General features: G+C 43.9%; 1 long non-coding RNA gene across 1 annotated transcript; it reads right to left on the bottom strand.

Moving 5' to 3' along the window:
• Positions 1-11,006: 11,006 nt before the first annotated feature.
• On the bottom strand, positions 11,007-19,907 carry LOC115655121. Its single transcript, XR_004001330.1, has 3 exons — positions 19,896-19,907; positions 17,289-17,290; positions 11,007-11,060 (listed from the first exon to the last, which is right to left on the bottom strand). It is a non-coding gene; the product is annotated as an uncharacterized LOC115655121 (long non-coding RNA).
• Positions 19,908-21,365: the final 1,458 nt, after the last annotated feature.

Here is a 21,365-nt window from a genome sequence, read left to right on the forward strand (position 1 = left end):
GACAATGGAAGTCTGTTCCTTGACTTCAATGCACTTTGGGTTAGATCATTTTGGAAGGTATTTTTCCCTCCAGACATAGCATCACACAGTTCAAGAGCTGTATTATAATTTAATTTTCCTCTAGGTATCAGATAAAGATCAATGCTGGCAAAAGGACTCTGCACTGAATATAGGAAAGCTGTACATGGAGGGAAAGGGTCCTTCCTGGCCATCACAGGTGATTACTGATTTACTTACACATCATTATCTTACAGTGCTACACTTCTGAGTTATAATATAATCCAACACTGTTTATTACCAGCTGCAGTATTTGTCGGTAAATAGTAGATAAGGTGCCAGTAGATGGAGCTCAAGAATACATAGCATAGTTCCTTGGTTTGGTAGAACCAAAAATAATCTTTTGTTTCTTCCAAATGGCTTCCTTTCTACAGCTCCTTACCCGGGCCCTTAAAAGCAGTAATCTTTAAGACAACAAAAACAGTAAGTGAGCTTTTGTGACTCTGTTGCACATAGTACGAGGATAACAACTTTTAACTGTAGTACTGGGGGGCATGAATCAGCATTCACATTGCACTCCCCATCAGTACACAGCCCAAGCCGGGAAAGCTAAGTGATCCAACCAGAGGACTAAATTTGGTGATGATGAATCCTGGTCAAGTGCCAGCTGAGGCCCATAACACATATGCTAAGAAGAATTGTAACATTTATGGCAGAAGCACAGATATATTGTTAGTCACTTTTATTCAGCTACCTCTTATTCATCCTCATCACTATTTGGCAGTACAGCAACACATCATTACAGCAACAATTTTGTTATCTGTTAAGAATTCCTAGGGAAAGAAACTTCAGGCAAAGAGTTTAAGATTAGTCAAATGCCAAGAAGAGGTGATAGGAGAATTAAATATACGACTGAGCCTTTAATTCTGGTCATCCAATATGTATGCTGAGAAAAAATGGGAGTTTGAGGTGTATATGACCAGGACAAAGATTCTAGCGTATGAACTGCTTGTCCATCTTTGGTTGGTTTCCTGTCTGCTTTGAGAGATAAGAGGAAGTTTGAGGATCCTGTGGCTAACAATTCTCCACTCTAAGCCACAGAAATGACTGCCAAATACAGTAACCTAAGGAAGCTGGCCAATATGAACAGAAATTATGTACATAACCTTGGAACCAGAAGCTTTTATGCTGTTTAAAATTTAACAATTGCTGTCTCAATATCTTATAAAGTTAAGGCTGGATTTAGCATGTTAGCGATTCCAGGATTATAGAGCATTCTGATATTGAAGGATATTTTGACTGAAATATGCCATTAATTCTGCCCTAATTACTTGCACTTCTTTGTAATACTGAACATTTTTGGTTCCTATCATTGGGCAAACTACCTCCCCAGCACCCTGTGATGGGGTGTTCACCCTACACCATCCTGAAGGGGTTAAAATTGGTTAAATGGGCCAATTATTCCTCACTTTTACACTTTAAAACAACTCCTTGTGGCCACTGTGTTTCACCCTCAGAATGGCTGTATTTTAGTGGCAGATAGATATGACATGTAATATGGAAACCAGCTTGGAATACCTCTGGATGAAAGATACTATCTTAAGATACAATGGTCGTGTATGAATTAGAGATTTCTGGAAGCAGCATAATAAGCTTGTTCCAGAATGCAGAAGAGACACTAGGGAATGTTGCAATGCCAGATGTTATTGGTGGTAGCACTAATGGAAGCCTTGGTGTACACATAGATGCAGAGTTTTAATGAACATGGGGTAAAAATGCTGGTAAACCACAGGAGCCTTTCTGACACTAAGGCATCCATTTCTGAAGCTAAAGAGGTGGTAGTACTAATGGGAATTCTTTGCCCAATTTCTCAAGGGAGAGAAAGCCTATGACATCTGTAACAGCATGCCGTTTGCCAGTATTCACATAACAGCCATAGCTTTTCTGCTTCTTTGTATAGGTGCACCTTCAACTTGCTGAGTCATTTTGTTTCAGCCCATAGGATATGTGACTTTCCCCAGCGTACAATCTGGACTATTCAACAGCTATGTCCCCTCAGCTTTCCAGCCTGCTGTGTCTTTTACATTGCTCCATTCTGAGAGCAACCACTCCTGCTCTGCCTCCAAACAGCTTCCAGCATGTAAATCACTCCCAGCTATACTGTATGAGTGCTATGACCACCCACTCTTGAATTACGCTGCAGAGTAACACCAGCAAATTCCCAGTTCCAGGTTTTCTGCCAGAAATGCATGTCTTGCACTTCCCATCGTTTGTGGCCCAGATTTGGAATATGCCTTAGTAACATCCCTAGAATCTTATAACTTTACATACAACGTTGCCAGGACAATAATGACCAGCACATTATGCGTTTTCAAATGATACCTCACAAGGCACACATTGTACAAAATTATAGTCTTTAAGAAGGGGTGAACATAGAGTTATAGACTGACACAGGACTACAGTATGCAAAGGTACCAAGGACAACAAAAGAAGGAGATGGAGAGAGGTGACTTATCTTTGCTGTCGCAACACCACCATTCAGTAATTCAGTAATGGTGTTCAGAGAGCAGAAGTCTTGGGACAGGATAGAGAAGGTAAGATGAAATGAAGGAACTCTACCTCCACCGTCCCCATTAATTTTTTATGGTCACAATCTATAAAAGGTAAATTGTGAAATGCAAGAGGGAGAAAAAAGGAACAAAGTTTGTCAAGATTTTTCATTGTAAAAGGGGACTGGAGCATTGCATCAAATCCTGTCGCCTATCAATGCTTTAACATTTGAAGTATAATGTCGTCACAAAGTCTATAATCTTCACAAATTTCAGATTTGTTCATGCCAGCATGCAGAAGAAATACAAGGAAAAAAGTCTGTGATTCTTTAAAAAAAAAAAAAAAAAGCAAGTGAAGCCCCTCTCTAGAAAACATCTGCACAATACCTTGATTGCTTGTTAATTGGTGGTGTGTGTTTTGGGATTTACTTTCTTCACAGTTTACCAGATTCCTCAGAGATCAGTACAATTAGTGTTCCTACTAAAGATAAATTAGTCAGGAGGCTAGCCCGATATCCCAGTGTAGAATTTGACTGGATGAATAAGAGATGAAGCTCTTAAACTTTAGGGACTATGTTAGAAGAGAGCTGAGTTTACTATATTGGAGCATGGATGCAACTATCAATTGTCCTGAAAAATAGATGAGGCAAGGAGAAAGTTTTATTTAAAAAAATCTGAAAATGTGTGTTCAATTCTCAAAAGCATTATTTATCAAAATTCCCAAAGTTTATGCAAAAGTTTTCCTCTTTTCTCTCTCTGTGTATAAAGAATGCATAATTCTCCCAAAATACATGCATCCTCAGGGTATCTATATAAACAGGAGCCTTTCCCCAATCTAATCTAGTCCACTCCCGATGCAGTCAAAACACACTCTTTTCCTGGACTTTGGCTTTATAAGCTGTGATGGGGTGTAACAGCCCCACACTGGTGCAGCAGGGGTTAATCCTGCTCTCTGGGCTGAGGAGGCCACACCCCCTCGGCTCTGCTGGGCACGCACCTGCTGGAGACATGATATAAAAGGCAGCAGAGCAGCTCAATCCAGGCTGACTGCTGGTGAGGAAGGAGGTGCTTTGCTGACTCCTGGAGGAGGACCACCTGCACTCCAGGATGCAGAGGCCAGCCAGTCAGAGATGGACCCTGACATACAGGCTTGGGATGCTGCAGAGAAGGGAGAAACTATTGAGACTTGGAGATGGCAAACTGCAGAGATTTGGGTAGGAAGTGACCCAGGGCAACTTTGTGAGGAAGTGGTTGTAGAACTGGAGACAGACTCAGTGTATTTTGGTAGGATCCCTGCCACTTCCCAGGATATCCAATAAGGCCACCAAAAGTGAGTTGGGACATAGTGGAGAGAGTGTGCCCGGGTTCCTCCTACTGGGCCACTGCCCACCAAGGGGTAGTGACCCAGTTCACCAGCACTATTGACTCTGGCCACTAGGCTGCACTGTATTGCTGACTCTGGCTGCTGGGCCGCACTGCCCCAAGAGCAAGGGCTGGACTACTGACTAAGGCCACTGGGCTATGCCTTCCCGAGACTGGGGGCAGCTCTACAGACTCAACCATGGGGCTGGAATGCACCTCTCCCCCACCCCCAAAGGGTGATGGGGTGTAATCAGCCCTGCAACATAAGCAATAAGATAACACAACTTAGCCAGCTGAAGTTTTTTCCCCAGGTTTGAATGTTTCTAGGGTTCCTACTGAAGGACTGCTAGGCCACACACTGTCAGATGATCAATCAGTCTCTCACTGAAGTTTCTCTGTCAGGGCAACAGCACTCTGAAGCCTGCTTCTTCACTTTTAATCCCTCCAGCTGAAGATTCTGTCCTCTTGGCTTCATATTGTCAGTTGTTGTGGAACAGGTTTGGTCTCAGGCTGCAGGTCTCCCAGGTAGGCCATTAATCCCTCCTTCTTGGGTCCAGGATGGGTTTATGCCCTTTGTTACAGTCCTGTTTAAGAGCGCTCCCATTGCACATGTTCACCTGTTACTTAAAGGCAGAGCTTTGCCAGCCAATTCCATGTGACGGACAGCCTTATGTCTGGCGCAAATGAGATACAAACTGAGTTTAAATATAAATATTTAAGCTGCAATTAAGCAGTATGTGTTCATCCTCTTCATCCTTCCTTTCCTACAGAAACCACCAGATGTAGGCAAAGATCTCACTGACACAGATTCTAATGTACCAGCTTGCCCTGCTTACCTCCACTTCCAATCAGATGTCCCAGAGACTTGATACTACTGAATATGGATTTTCTAGTAACATTGCCCTGAACATGCATTTTCTAATCACGTGTATGGGATGCAAAGCAGCAGGAAATACAGTAGCATTTCATGAGCAATTTGTAAACATTAGCAATTTTTTTCACAAGTGCTTTTCCCCCTGGCCCCCAAGGCGGCAGGGAGGCGGGAATTACAGCAGTATGAAGAAGGGTGAAGAGAAGGGCTTTGTATAGGTGGGAAATAATGCTGCTTTGAGCTACTGAGGCATTCCTCTTTCATCTTTTCCTTCGTCTTTGAGCATGTAGCTGGTGGATACAGTACATCAGAGAGACCTTTATCACAGACAAGATGTGTAGGAGAGAAGAAAAAAAACATCATTAATTGTCTATAAATACAGTCTCCCAACTTTAGCAATCCGATTTCAGGATTTCTGCCTGGCTCTGTTATCTTCAGCTCCTCCTTTTGACACAGGTACGTCTGTACTGCAAGCCTGGGTATGGCCGGTGCTCAAGTAGACATACACAAGCTAGCTTTAATCTAGCAAGCTCAGATACCACAGAAGTGAAACCATGGCAGCACAGGTTAGCTCAGCAAGTAATTGCCCAGGATTTCCGGTGAGCTTGCACAATCCATGCTGAAGCACACGCTGCCACAGCTGCTCTGCTCCTGTACCCAAGCTAACTAGATTAAAGCTAGCTCAGGAAGTGAGTGGCAATCATACCCTCTGATTGCAGTATAGACCTACACTAGGATTATCAACTTGTGTTCGCTCTAGCGCAACTGAACATTGTGCATGTGTATCACCCACAAGTGCTTTGCACTTGTGATTTTGAAAGTACTATGTGTGGGGATACTATGTGTGGGGTGAATATAACCTATGGCAAGAGGGGATCAAATTCCCAAAAGCTCAGGGCCAGATTTTTAAGGGCTGAGCACTCACAATGGGGGCAGGTTCTCCAAAAGCTCAGCACTCTGCTGCTCCCATGGTGATACTTGTGGCCAGGTTGTCAGGACAGTTTTGCACCCAGTATGCTGAGCCCTGCTGACAAATCCAGCCACAAAGATTAAGAATCTGTGTTAGTTTTTATCTAGTAAGGCTTGTGTTTTAAAAGAAAATAGGGAGTGAGGAGAAGCCTCTCATCTTGGAGAAAGCTTTTTCTTCCGAGTGTCATGCCTTGCATACCAATGGATGCACCTGCAGATTCTGCATGCACTGTGGAAAACCTGGTCATAAAAGTAATTTTTTTTCCAAAGCCATTGCTATTAAAAAAAATGTCTTACCAAAACATTATGTTCTTTTAAATCTGTTTTTATTTCCATTTCCTTGTCATTTCCCCACTCCCAGCTCTGGATAGCTATGGTTGCAAATAAACTTTGAGGGAACTTTTATTTTTATGACATGACATTATGACCTATTCTGAAACTGCAATAATAAATGAGAAAATTAAGTGGCTACTGTGAAGATATCAGCATGTGGTACTGCGAAAGAACCATATCTCTGAGGCCTGGGCTATGAGTAGTAAGGGAAGGATCCTAATCTTGTTGATGGTAATTGGAGGAAGCACTTTTGCTGTACATGCTTCTGCTCTGATATTGTCAGTAACAACTGACAGCCTTATTATTCTCTCACTTGCACTTATTCTTAGCACACTGATTGGCAGCAGTGGATTATTACTGATTTGCATTAGTGTGAGTGAGAGGAGAATTAAGCCCACTCTCTCCACATACAATCCAGTCGATCTTCCCTATTTCCTGCCAGTTTCTAGCTTCTTCTGAAGCTGGCTAGAGGGTTAAGTTGGGGCTCCTTGTTCTACTGGGGTGAGATACTCAATATGAGGCTGCTGCTGAGCTTGCAGTTATTGTCAGTCAAACATGTCCAAGGGCTATAGAGTTCCTGTCATGATCCCACAGGGCCGGAGTATTTTCATTTGAGTAATTCATTTCAGTCACCAGAAGCAGAAGTGTTTCATGGTAATGAGACTATGGTAAAAAAGGTTATCAAGTTATGACAAATACTAATTGCCATGGGAGACACGTTACTAGATGGCGTAGCTTTATTATTAATGCTATTGCCTTTCATCAGTGCCAACAGGCCCAACTGGATTGGGGCTCTGTTGTATGAGATAATGTACAAACACATTGTAAGATACAGCCCCTGCCTCAGTTTACAATCTAAATAGACAAGACAAAGGATTATTTCCCTTGTCAGACAGGCACCCTGAGGCCCAGAGCAATTAAGTGCTTTGCCCAGGCTCACAGCCTGTGGCAGAGGCAGTTTTCTGTGTCTTAGGGTTTGTCTACACATGTGCTGCTGCAGCACGTCTGGTGAAGACGCTCTATGACGATGGGAGAGAGCTCTCCAGCATAATAAAACCACCTCCGTGAGTGGTGGTAGCTTTGTCAGTAGGAGAAGCTCTCCCACCAACACGGTGCTGTCCCCTGGCGCTTAGGTTGGTGTAACTTATGTTGCTCGGGAGGCAGTTTTTTCACACCCCTGAGTGACATAAATTAGGCTGACATAAGCTGTATGTGGACATAGCCTTATGCTGCTTTTGTCACCTCTGATACTGCAATGTCAAAGCCTTTTCAGTAGCCAACTTTTGACACCTCTTTTCTATGCCTCCTGGGCACTCCCTGTAAGACAGCGACTACAGTAGTAGACAATGATTCAGATGGTCTCTTAGTCACGTCTTATGCAGTGTGGGTGGAATTTCAACTGATTACCATAGCCTGGGCCCAATTAAGTCTTCCCTCAAATGTGACTTGTTCTTCTCCGTATCTCCCTAACCATAGTATGGTTCTATGAAAAAAAAAAAAAAGCAGCTAGAATTGTCCATGGCCTAGATTTACATACAGATGATATCTTTTTTCTTGCAGTTTTGATAACATAGCATAGAGTGAATCACTGTGTAACTGCAGGCTGATCACCTCGGATGGTGCGCAACTCACCACTGTGGTGCTTCCTGCTGGCTGTCCAGGGAATTAGCACTGCACCCTCTGCGGGTGGTGTCTCGGCCACTATGACCTCTGTTGCTGGACCCACATCACTCCCAGGACTGCAGCATCCTCTTCATGACACTGCTCTCCGCTGTGCCACACTAGTGTTCCCCCCCTTCAAGGGGAACTGCAGTCCACTGTCCAGCTATTTTCTTCAGTAGCAAGTGCAGTCTACGCCATCTACTGTTTAACCACTTCCCCAGGGGCAAGAAGGAGGGGGGAGGGACCTGCGCCTACCCACTACTCCATGTCCCAGCCTAGGGACCCTATAAATAGCAGCCACTTACTGCACTCCTCCAACTTCTCCATGGATCTCCTTGGGCCACTTCCCTGCGGCCCCAGCACCCTCTTTGCTCTAGCCTCATGGCCTCAGCCTGCAGCCCTACTATGTCCAGGGTTCTTGCTTCCCTCAGCCTGCAAGGCAGCCAGTCCATCTCTCTCCTCAAGCTCCAGGGAGTGACTCCCTCTGCTCTGCCCTGCAGCCCTTCTTATATGAGCCTGCTGAGCCATATCTAGCTGCTCCTCTCAGACCCTTTCTAATTGGCTGCCTTTGGCACAGCCTCTGCTTTCAATCCCTTTTCTGTAGTGTGGGGCAGCTGCCTCATCACACCATCACTTTTAGTGAGTTGTCCTCTCAGGACAGAATGTGCTAGGAGTTAATTTTAAGTTCAAAATGAAAAGTGGGTAGCTATATCTTGGGGCCAAATCCTGCAGGGAAGTTTGAATTTGTAAGGGCTGGAACCTAGGACTTGACACTGGAAGAGGAATTATGTCTGACCTTCAGCATCTTTCTTCTCTTGGTAGTCCGTCGATCCGATGATGACAAATCTGAGCAAATCATCTATTGTTGGTCTCATGGTGTGCCCTCTGATGGCTATACAAGCCAATTCTAGAGGTGCACATTTGGCTGCAGATGGTGCATGGGAAGTTTGCAGTCAGTGGGTTGTGCGCTGCTGGTGCTCTGTGACGTCGTTCGCATGCCTCTTGTAGACGCCGGCAGCGGTCTTCCTCAAAGGCGAAGCAGGTATTTCTGATTGTTGCACGCCACTGTGTTCTGTCGCTGGCGGCATTCTCAAGGTCCCTGGGTTTGATACTGCTATACTGCAGATTGGCTTTGATGGTGTCCTTGTAATGTTTTCGTGGACGACCTATATGCTGGATGCCCTGGGAGAGCTCACCATAGAGAAGCTGGCGGGAGATTCTGTTCGCATCCAGGCGGCTGACATGACCGGTCCAACGTAGCTGTGACTTCATGATCATCATTTCGATGCTTGTCATCTGGGCTCTCTCGAGGACCTCAAGATTGGGCACTTTGTCTTGCCAGCGGATCTTCATAATGTTGCAGAGGCAACGCATGTGGAATGCTCCAAGCTGCTTGATGTGACACCTATATAGTGTCCATGTTTCACACCCGTACAAAAGAGATGAAAGAACAGCAGCTCCGTACACAAGGAGTTTTGTTAACATCCGGATGTTGTGATGGCTTAAAACTTTGACACGCAGATAGCCAAGTGCCTGGCTTGTTTTGGATATTCGAGCGTTGATCTCATTATCCAGTTATCCATCACTGGATATGACACTACCCAGGTATTTAAAGTTCTCCACTACTTTAAGCTGAGGGCCATCAATGGAGATACTTGGGACAAAAGCATTTGATCCAGGTACAGGTTTATGGAGAACTTCTGTCTTTCTGAGGCTGATAGTTAGTCTGAAGAGTTGCGAGGCCTCGGCAAACTTGTTGACAATGTGCTGAAGATCATTTTCAGTGTGAGCCATGAGGGCACAGTCATCGGCAAAGAGTGCCTCAAGAAGGAGTTTCTGCACTGTCTTAGTCTTTGCATTCAGGCGACAGAGGTCAAAAAGTGAACCATCGTGCTGGTATTTCAAATATATACCTCAATCCAGATCTTTCATTGCATGGTGAGGATGCATGCAGAGAACAGGTTAAATAAGACAGGAGTGAGAACACATCCTTGTTTCATGCCGTTGGTGATGTGGAAGGGGGCAGATGTGGCTCCATCAGACAATACTTCGCCTGTCCTGCTGTCATGAAAAAGGCGTATAATCTGGACAAATTTTCTTGGGCAGCCAAGTCATGTTAGAATAGTCAAAAGGGCTTCCCTGTTGACGGTATCAAACGCCTTTGTCAGATCTATGAAGACAGCATACAGGTGCATGTTCTGTTCTATGCACTTCTCTTGTATTTGTCCAACAGCAAACACCGTGTTGACTGTGCTCCGGCCAGGTCGAAAACCACATTGACTTTCAGGTAGATTTGCCTCGGAAATACTGGCTATTAGGCAGTTCAAGATGATGCGGGTGATGATCTTCCCTCCAACGGACAGGAGGGATATGCCTCTATAATTTCCACATTCTGCTTTGCTGCCTTTGTTCTTGAAAAGAGAGACAATAGTAGTGTCACGGAGGTCCTGTGGTATGTTTTCATCCTCCCAGATGCTGATGGTCATGCTATGTAATGCTGCTAGTGCTACTGGACCTGCTACTTTGTATATCTCTGCTAGTATCCCATCTTTTCCAGGAGCTTTTCCTGAACTCATCTGGCTAACAGCTTTCTTAATCTCATCTATAGTGGGCAGAGAGTCAAGATCTGTCAGAGCAGGTTGTTGTGGAATTTCATTGAGGACGTTATTATTCATGGTTGAAGGTCTATTGAGAAGGTTGCGTAAGTGTTCTTGCCATCTTTCGTTGATGCCTTCTTTATCTTTAATCAGCGTTGTGTTGTCTGATGAGAGCAGTGGGGTGGTCCTTAGTTTAGAAGGTCCATAGACAGTCTTAATAGCACTGAAGAACATCTTTGAGTTGTGGGTCTCAGCATAGTGCTCGATTTCTTTGGCTTTGCTCTCCCACCAGTTGTCTTGTATCTGACGGAGGTCTTTCTGTGTTTTGCTCTGAAGGTATTTGAAATGGTCCTGTTTGGAGACTGAGGAGGGATCATTCTGCCATTTGATAAAAGCTTTTCTCGTTACTTCCAGAGCTGAACATATTTCTCTTTGGTTCTCATCAAACCAGTCCTGATGTGTTCTTTTCTTTGGTCTAAGAGATGTTATTGCTGTGTCAGTCACCATCTGCTTGAACTGGTCCCACTTTTCGGTTGCAGTACCGATCAGTTGTCTGTTTGTCATCAAGACTCTTCTGAAAGTTGTTGAAACATTGAGCATCCTTCAGTTTGGCTATGTTGAAAGCAGGTCGCACATGCTTAGGGCATTTGTGCTGAGAGGGAGCAATGTGAAGTTGGAGAGACGTCCTGACTAATCTGTGGTCTGTCCAGCACTCTGTGCCTCGCATTACTCTGGTGATCATTACATCTCGGATGTCTTGCCTCCCGACAATGGCATAATCTATCAGATGCCACTATTTGGACCTAGGCTGCATCCACGTTGTTTTGTATTTATCCGCTTGTCTGAACAGAGTGTTGGTAATGGTCAGGTCATTTTCAGAACAAAGGCTCAAAAGGAGTAGTCCATTGCTGTTCATTTTGCCTACACCATGTGGCCCGGTTACTCCTTTCCAGTTCTCGTTGTCAGCCCCGACTCGGGCATTGAAATCTCCAAGTAGGAGTAGTTTGTCTGTTACTGGTGTGGCCTTGATCAGTCTGTCGAGATCTTCATAGAACTGTTCCTTTGAGTTGTCAGAGCATGTTAGAGTGGGTGCATATGCACTAATGATGGTGGCATGACGTTTGGCATTTAGTGGGAAGCGTAGTTTCAGCAATCTTTTATTGATACCCACTGGAAGGTCTGGGAGTTGATGCATCAATGAGGTTTTCATTACCAGAACAACTCCATGTATTCTGTCCTCTGTCTCAGTCTTACCCTTCCAGAAGAAGGTATAACTACTTCCTGGTTCACTCAAGGAACCTTCCCCAGGCAATCTTGTTTCACTTAATGCCGCTATATCAATGTTGTAGCGGGCTAGTTCTTGAGCAACGAGAGCTGTCCTTCTCTCAGGTCTTGCAACAGCTTCTCGATCCATGAGGGTACAAACATTCCATACACTAATGGTAAGTTTTCTCAAAATTTTCTTTTGGTTTCGGCTGCAGATTGGGTTAAACTGCCAGCCGCGGCTTGCTGGCCAGGTGTTGTAGGGCAGGCAATTTTTAGGCCACCCTTTCTAGGCCCCTCCCTTACTAGGGTGAGCAGTGCTGGCCTACAGAGGGCCGCTCAGACGCCTGGGATGCTGCCAGGCAACTCTGCTGCCCCAAGTACAGAGCTGGACGACCACCTACCCACAGGCCGCCTGCGTGCAGGATTGGGACTATGACACCCAGTGGTAACCTCCACCTGTCGCTTTGCCCCTCCCCCATCACCACAGGACTTGGGTGGTATGATGATGATGTTTGATGATTTGCACAGGACCTGTGTGTGAAAGCTTTTTAAGTGGTAGAGCCATTGTATGGGAGCAATCCCATTCTCTCGACCTTAGAAGTCAAACACCAATGGTACGAAAAATCGTCATGACTGGTAACTTCTTTGGTTGCAGTGGATGGCCTTGACATCTTCTGTGCCTCATCAAGCCCTCCGCTTTCCACAAAGCGTTCAGCATCTTTAATATGGAACAAATCACATCCAGAAAGAACATACCCCAAAATTGGTGAGATACTGAAATCTAATAAATGCTAGGGCTCAGCTCCTCTGCTGGCGTCAATCAGCATAGCTTATTAGCTAAAATGGAACTACACTGACTGTCACCAGCTGAGGATCTTTCCCCAGGGCTTGAGATTTGTTTTCAATGTTTTGCCATGCTCCAGTAATACAATTGGGGAGTTTCTGCTGAAAGGAAGAATGTTCCAGTGGCTAGAACCCTAGCCAGAGACTTAGGAGACCTGGATGTGCTCCCCTGCTCAGCCACAAATTCCTGTGAAACTGAGCAAGTCACTGGTGGTGGAATTTTCAAAAAGCCAAGGTGCCTAACTCCCACTGGTTTCCATAGGCCCTTTAAAAAAAAATCACACAACTGATTTTTCCTGTGCCTCAGTTCTCCTTCTGTTACATGTGGGTAATAGCACTTCACTAGTATTATGAGGCTAAATGTCTTAAGGATTCTCAGGTGCTTAAATAACATGGTAATGAATTTCCTAAAATGGATTTTGTGCACTGCTGGAAGAGTTTACTGGGAATGTATCTTTAGAATGAGACATTAACAGCTGAACTTCTATGCTCTGCTTGGACCCTCAAGAGATTTACAGAAGCATATGTGGCACTTAGGTGTCCAGCTCTCATGGACTTTAATAGGAGTCACGTGCTTGTCATTTGTTCTTTGAAACAGTTTACCATAAAATCCCATGATTGTCTTTGAAGTATTTGGGGCTTAACTCTGGTGCCTTGGGTCAAAATTTCCCCTCCCCACGTTATGGTGTCGTTTGCTAGATAAATTTTGTCCATCTGGCTTCCAACCTTTTAGAATTAGCTGCATCTCCTTGGTGCAGTCTGTACTGTATATGTTCTGCAAAATTCTTTGGGATTAATTGTACTGTATAAATGCAAAATGTTGTTAACTAGCATCTAATCTAACTGTAGTAAACAGGCTAGGTGCACCTTGCTTGGTAAAGGGGAGTGAAAGCTACATCTCCATTCCCCAACTGGCTATGGGGAGATTCAACTGTAGAGGAGGGCTGATGGCTTTTTACACTGCTGCCTCAACCTTGGGTTACACAGGGCACCTCTGGTTTCTATGTTGGGCTTCATAAGAATTTCATCAGTGAGGCTGCAGAAGGGAGTGCTGAATCAGTACATCTCCTGGCTGCCTTGGTTGTGTATTTTTCCTGGCCATGGCACCCACTCTACGGATTCATAGATTCCCAAGGCCAGAAGGGACCATTGTGACCATTTAATCTGGCCTCCTGTATAACATAGGCCGTAGAAGTTTCCCAAAATAATTCTTAAGACATATCTTTAAGGAAAACATCTTGGCTTGGTTTAAAACATCTTCAGTGATTGAGAATCTACCACAACCCTTGGTATATTGTTGCAATGGGTTAATTACTCTGTTTAAAAATTTACGCCTTATTTCCAATCTGAATTTTGTCTGGCTTCAACTTTGAGCCTATTGGGTCATGTTATACTTTCCTCTGCTACATTGAAAAGTTCATTATTAAATATTTGTCCCCTATGTAGGTATTTATAGATTAATCAAGTCACACCTTAATCTTCTCTTTAAGACACACAGAATAAGATCTTTGAGTCTATCAAAGATGGCAGATTAATTGATCATGTGATTTTCTCTGAACAATCTAATTTTTCAATGTTCCTCTTGAATTGTGAATACAGTATTCCACCAGCAGTCACACCAATGCTAAATACAGAGGTAAAATAACCTCTACTCCTACTTGAAATTCGCCTGTGTTCATACATTCGATGATCACATTAGCCCTTTTGACCACTGCATTACACTGGGAGCTCATGTTCAGCTGATTTTCCATCATGAGTCTGAAATTTTTTCAGACACACTGCATCCCAGAACAGAGTCCCCCATCCTATAAGTAAAGCCTACATTCTTTGTTCCTAAATATGTTTACATTTACCTGTATTAATTTCTGTGTCAGTTTACAGGTGATCCAGATTGCTTTACTACTATTCACTACACCCCCAATTTTGGGGTCATCTGCAAACTTTATCAGTGATGATTTTATTTTCTTCCAAGTCATTGATAAAAACTTTAACCAGTATAGAGCAAAGAACAGATTCCTGTAAGACCCCACTAGAAACACACATGCTCAATGATGATTCCCCATTTACAGTTACATTTTGAGACCAATCAGTTAGCCGGTTTTTAATCCATTAAATGTGTACCATGTTAATTTTATATCATTCTAGTTTTTTAATCAAAATGTCATGTGGTACCAAGTCAAATGCTTTACAGAAGTTTATTATGTAAACACTATTACTTTTATCAGCCAAACTTCTAATTTCAGCAAAAAGAACAAGTGAGTTTGATAACCTATTTTCTATAAATTCAAGTTGTTTGGCATTAATTTTATTCCTCATCTTTCATTCTTTATTAATTGAGTCCCTTATTGGCTGTTCCTTTATCATGACCAGGATAAATGTCAGACTGACAGGCCTATCACTAGCTGGGTCATCCAGTTTACCCTTTTCATGCTAGTCCCATGCAGGTCTTTTAGTAGAAGGGGAGGAGGGTGTTGCACCTACCACAACCTTTGATACAGACTTTCTGCTGCTGACAGCCTTGGGCCCTGTTTTTTTGCCAGACGAAGCTGTTCAGCTGTGGGGTGATGTGAATCACCTCAGCAGATGGACAGGTGTAGGGTGACCAGATGTCCCATTTTTAAAGGGACAGTCCTGTTTTTGGGACTTTTTATATAGGCAACTATTACTGCCCCCATCCCGTTTTTTCACAGTTGCTATCTGGTAACTGTAGGACAGGTAGAAACAAGGGGTGAATGTATTTCCATATATGTAGGAAATACATCTCTTTGGAATCAGTAAAATTAGTAATTCTTAATGTGAACAGTTACTGCAGGAGAGATTTATTTTACTGACCAGAATTTTAAGAAAGCAGCTATTTTTCGTAGCATTTGAACAGTTAAAGCACTAAGATTTTCATAGATTTTGGTTCAGAGTCATGCCTCATACCATTGTAGACTTCAAAGAAGCTGTGCTAGGGATGAATTCAGCCCATTCATATCTCCTGTATGGTAGAGGTGGAGAGTCTCAAAGACAATGAGAAAAAAAGTTAGCAAACAAAATTCACTTAGTCTGATCCAAAGCCTACAGAATTCAATGGGCGTCTTTCCATTGACTGTAGAGGACTTTGGACTTCTAAGCTCCTCTATGATGTAAAGACAGCTCAATACATTGTTCTACAAATCTGAGAACCTGCTTGGCTTCCAACTTTCTGGCTTACCAGTGAGAGTGGGAACTGGCAGGTTTCCCAGTTGCCGTAAAGGACCACATATCCTGAATCCAGTGCCCAATAAAGAAAGATCATTGACTAGTGCTTGTTAGCAGGTATTGCATGGGGATTCCTGCTGGAGTATCTCCCCGAAGAGGTCGCCATAATGATGTGGAATATCAAGGGTATGGAATGGGGATAGAAAGTGAAGAAGCAGGGGAGTAAGATGGCCACAACTTGAACAGATGTGTTTGCAGCTCAGTGTCCTGCTTCTGCTTTGATTTCTGGCTGCTGGCCTCTAGGTGCTGCGGGATGCTGACACACCCACTTGAGAGGCTTTTACAGAAGTTTAGCTGGTAAGTTGAGGCCTGCTCATTTTTAGCATTGGCCTCTTCTCTAGGAGCTTTTCCCTTGGTATGAGAGGTGCAGCTTTCTAGCTGGATTCTGCTTATGTTGCATGAATGGCCTGAAGAAGAAATAAAGATAATGAGACAGTAAGGAAGTAAAAGTCCAGAAATTTTTTAGTCTTTAGCAGCAAAAAATGCTCTCAGAGCTCCTGCCCCAGAATGAGTGAACTGGAAAAATCACCTGGACTCAGCAGCTTTGCCTCGGCAGCAGCAAGTAGGTGTAAGTGGACGTTTACTAGCTAATTTCAGCATTTGCCTGGGAACTTAAGTAGTGTTTAAAGGAGGTTTTAGGGAAAAAATCTATGTCATTTGCAAGATTCCTTTAAAAAAGTCGTGAGAGGTAATGATGGAGATATTGGTTGAGAAGGCTTGAAAGAAGTGGTTAATGTTTTTGAGTCAACATTAGAGGTACAACCGCATCTGCTCTAACCCCTTAGACAGAGACCAACACCTACAAAATCTCCACCAAGCATTCTCAAAACTACAATACCCGCATGAGGAAATAAGGAAACAGATCAACAGAGCCAGACGTGTACCCAGAAGCCTCCTACTGCAAGACAAACCCAAGAAAGAAATCAACAGGACTCCACTGGCCATCATATACAGCCCCCAGCTAAAACCTCTCAAACGCATCATCAAGGATCTACAACCCATCCTGGACAATGATCCCACACTTTCATAGGCCTTGGGTGGCAGGCCAGTCCTTGCCCACAGACAACCTGCCAACCTGAAACATATTCTCACCAGTAACTGCACACCGCACCATAATAACTCTAGCTCAGGAACCAATCCATGCAACAAACCTCGATGTCAACTCTGCCCACATATCTACACCAGCGACACCATCACAGGACCTAACCAGATCAGCCACACCATCACTAGTTCATTCACCTGCACATCCACCAATGTAATATACGCCATCATATGCCAGCAATGCCCCTCTGCTATGTACATCGGCCAAACTGGACAGTCTCTACGGAAAAGGATAAATGGACACAAATCAGACATTAGGAATGGCAATATACAAAAACCTGTAGGAGAGCACTTCAGCCTCCCTGGCCACACTATAGCAGACCTTAAGGTGGCCATCCTACAGCAAAAAAACTTCAGGACCAGACTTCAAAGAGAAACTGCTGAGCTTCAGTTCATCTGCAAATTTGACACCATCAGCTCAGGATTGAACAAAGACTGTGAATGGCTTGCCAACTACAGAACCAGTTTCTCCTCTCTTGGTTTTCACACTTCAACTGCTAGAACAGGGCCTCATCCTCCCTGATTGAACTGACCTCGTTATCTCTAGCTTGCTTGCTAGCATATATATACCTGCCCCTGGAAATTTCCACTACATGCATCTGAGGAAGTGGGTATTCACCCACGAAAGCTCATGCTCCAAAACGTCTGTTAGTCTATAAGGTGCCACAGGACTCTTTGTTGCTTTTTACAGATCCAGACTAACACGGCTACCCCTCTGATACTTAACATTAGAAATGTGGCAAGTGATCAGACATCTGGTAGACTTTTTTAGCTACCCAGGAAAACAGAAAATGTGGGAATTTCTTTAGAGTTAAAGAACAAAATTTTTAAGCCGAACCAATGATTTAAAAATTCAAGAACTATAGACTTTATTTAGGAAAGGAGATTTCCAAGTATTGTGCTTCATGAGGACTTAAACTCCTCTAGTAAAAAGTTTATTTTTGCCATATGGCTGTAGGAAGAACATTTCTTTTGGCTCCATTGAATTGTCTCATTAGTACAGAATTCCTTCTCCTGATAAGTCTTTGGAGCAAATCTCTAGAATATTGTTTGTCAGCTCTTCAGATACACACTACGTGGTTTTGGCAATTGTAATGTAAGATTGTTTCACGGTGAAAAGGTTGTGTTGTTCCTGGACATTCCCAGGGGAATGCAATTATTCAGCTGTCAGTTTGTCATATAAGCAGCAGATCTTAAATCTTAGTGCTGAATTCTCTCTTCAAAGCCTATGCATGTGTCATAAGTTACCACAGCAATGTATATTTTTCAATTATTCTAATAGTCATTTATTACAAACTGAGCAAAACAAGTGAAACTGGGAGAACCGCCTATTCTTACTCATGAAGAACTGGGAATTTATTGATCAGATGGATAATTAGGGTTGTGAGAAATGTACTTTATGCATCTTAAACCCTTACATGTTAATAACTTCAATCATGTGATTAGTCCCATACTACAGAACAGGGACAGTTTAGATCATTCTAGGTCTATAGGGTCTACGTATAACTGTTTGCTTTTTTCCTCTTTTTATCAGGAAGGCAAGACGAAGCAAAATTATAATCACTAACACACAAAGGTCCAGATTCCTCTACTCAATCACACTGAGCAGTACCTTCCTAAGTAAACAGTACAATTGAAATCAGGGGTACCACTGGTGTTGTAAGGTGTTCTCAGCAAGATCTGGCCCTACACTATTTTAAACTTTATTCTATGAAGTGTCAGTATCTAGTATACTCCTTAATAGTCACTTTGGAGCAGGATTACATTTTAATGATCCTTTCCTAAAAGGTCTGCAATACATTAGAAATTCTAGCTGGCATAGGGCAAGTATAAGTTGCCCAGTGATGGCTGTATGGCAGCACTATGTGAAAGGCTGAAGATCACAAACCTTCTTTTGAACTGCCAGCCAAATACGTTCTAAGAGTATATATCCCCACAGTTGCTAAACGGATACAGTACAAAGGGGCCAGGGTATATTTACAAAATTTTCTGAACTCTTCTCACATCTGTATCAGTCACCAGACACGTGAAATGGTTCCAATTTACAGATTTGTGAGGATTCATGCACCAAAATGTAACAGGGCTGAATCTTCTCAGTATTTGGAGTCCAGAGAATGTGTTTAACTATATTGATTTCCCCCCTATCTTTACCTGCCTTCCTGTTTCATAAAACAATCAAGCAGAGAAAGGGGTAGACAGAGTGAGGTGAAGAAAATCAGAGAAATCTCATTTAACACAACAAATGGTGGTTTAGCTATAAATGGGGTAGAATTAGGGTTGCCAACTTTCTACTTGCACAAAACCAAACACCCTTGCCCTCCCCTGCCCCTTCTGAGGCCCCATCCCCTCCATCTGTCACTTGCTCTCTTCACCCTCATTCACTTGCTTCTTTTCATCAGGCTGGCTCAGGGGGTTAACTTGGGATGAGGGCTCCAGCCAGGGATGAAGGACTTGATGTGCAGGAGGGGTGTCTGGGCTGAGGGGTTCAGGGTGTGGGAGGGAGCTCCAGGCTGGGGCAAGGGGTTGGGGTGTGGGGGGAGTGAGGACTCTGGCTGGGGGTGCAGGCTCTGGGGTGGGGCCAGGATGAGGGATTTGGGGTCCAGGAGGGGGCCGGGGCAGGGAGTTGAAATGCAGGATGGGTGAGGGTTCTAGCTGCAGATGTGGGCTCTGTAGTAGGGCTGTGGATGAGAGGTTTGGGGTGCAGGAGGGGGGTCTGGGCTGGGCAGGGGGTTGGGATGCAGGCTCTGGAGTGGGGCTGGGGATGAAGGATTTGGGATGCCAGGAGGGTGCTCTGGGCTGGGACCAAAGGGTTTGGAGGGTACGATGGGAATCAGGGCTGGGGTAGGGGGTTAGGGTGTGGGAGGGGGTGCAGGCTCCAGGCGGCACTTACTTCAAGCAGCTTCCGGAGGCAGCAGTATGTGCTCCCTCCGGCTCCTACACAGAGGCGCAGCCAGGCAGCTCTGTGTACTGCCCTTTCTGCAGGTGCCACCCCCGCAGCTCCCATTGGCTGCTGCTGTTCCTGGCCAATGGGAGCTGCAGAGCTGGTGCTTGGGGCAGGGGCAGCACATGGAGTCCTCTGTCCCTAAGCATAGGAGGGGGCACATACCGCTGCTTCTGGGAGCCACGGCAGGCAGGGAGCCTGCCTTAGCCCCACTGCGCCACCAACCAGACTTTCAATGGCCCTGTCAGTGGTGCTGACCAGAGCTGCCAGCGTCCCTTTTCCTGTAAAAGGCCAGGATTATCTTTAGTATCTTTTTCTTTGTAAGTAAAATGGCTTGAACTGCAACAGCTACAGAAACTCCACTGTGTAAATGGTCACTGCTCTTCATGAGGTCATTGTGAAGAGACAACATTAAGCTCCCTACTTGTCACTGTGCCTGATTCTAAATGGAAATAGCAACAGATTATTTCATAGACTCCTCCAGCATATTTTATGTCTACAAAGGAGGTTTAGCAAGAAAGTTAAGCTCTGACATATCTGTGCAATGCAAAGAAAAACCTGAAAAATGAAAAAACAATGAATCCTAAAAGATTACATGAATCTTCTGATAGGAAATGCACTGTTACTAGTCTTTCCGTGTGTCAAATTTTCTATGCAAGATACATACAGTATTTGAACTTAAAGTTGTCTATTCTCTACATATAAGCACCCAACTGCCATTATGCCTGTGGGAACTACATGCGTGTCCCAGGGTAATGGAGATTAAACCTTTTAAAAGCACTTTTCAAAAACTTGCACTTAAAATTCAGTAGTGCATTAGAGGTGGCAATCTACTGTTATTTTAAGGACAGATAATGGAAAAGCTGATGTCTAGATGGAAAAGATTTCTCATTATATAACTAGATGACTCTTAATTAGGTCATTGGGGGTAGCTTGGTGATCAGTATAAAAGTAGTGTGTAAATGACCAGAGAGGGAAGGAACAGTGCAGACAGCAGTGAATGAAGGATTTGAGAAAGGAGAAATGACTGCAAAAAAATCTGAGTTGAGGATATTTAAAAGAGCCTTCTGGCTAAATCTATCTTTTTTTTTAAAACATTTAACCCAGAAGTTTGCCCTATATGAACATGTTTGCTTAGGCACAAGAAGAGTGAATCTATGTAGCAGAAAAATAAAAACTTTCACAAGTTCCTCAATCTCCTTTTTGTATAGTTACCACTGATCTAGAAGCTGTTTATCAAAGGGAATGGGGGAGAGAGAAATGGGATAAATCCTTATGTTGGACAAAATGGTTCAGTGGTGTTTGTTAGAAATCTTACTAGCTCAAAATGCGAGCAAGTTGTAGTTTCAGTTCTGCACTAGGCAAAGGCCAAGCAGGCACAGTCCTTAAATTAGTCTAATACTTGGCTACTGTACGTTAATGGAGAGAGTAAGAGTCAGATTCCTGAGAGATGCAACATGGAGGTCACAGTCCCAACCTGCCACCGTCACAACTCCTAGATTCTGTGCTGCTCCAAAGGTGGGGGGGCATATTGAGACCCCAGAGTAAGTTAGAGCAGTCCGAACTCTAACTATGGCTGCCTATGGACTGCCTGTGGCACTAAGGTGCTCCTGCATTGAGAGAATTCCACA

The sequence above is a fragment of the Gopherus evgoodei genome, chromosome 7, assembly GCF_007399415.2.
Source record: "Gopherus evgoodei ecotype Sinaloan lineage chromosome 7, rGopEvg1_v1.p, whole genome shotgun sequence".
Lineage (NCBI taxonomy): Eukaryota > Metazoa > Chordata > Testudines > Testudinidae > Gopherus > Gopherus evgoodei.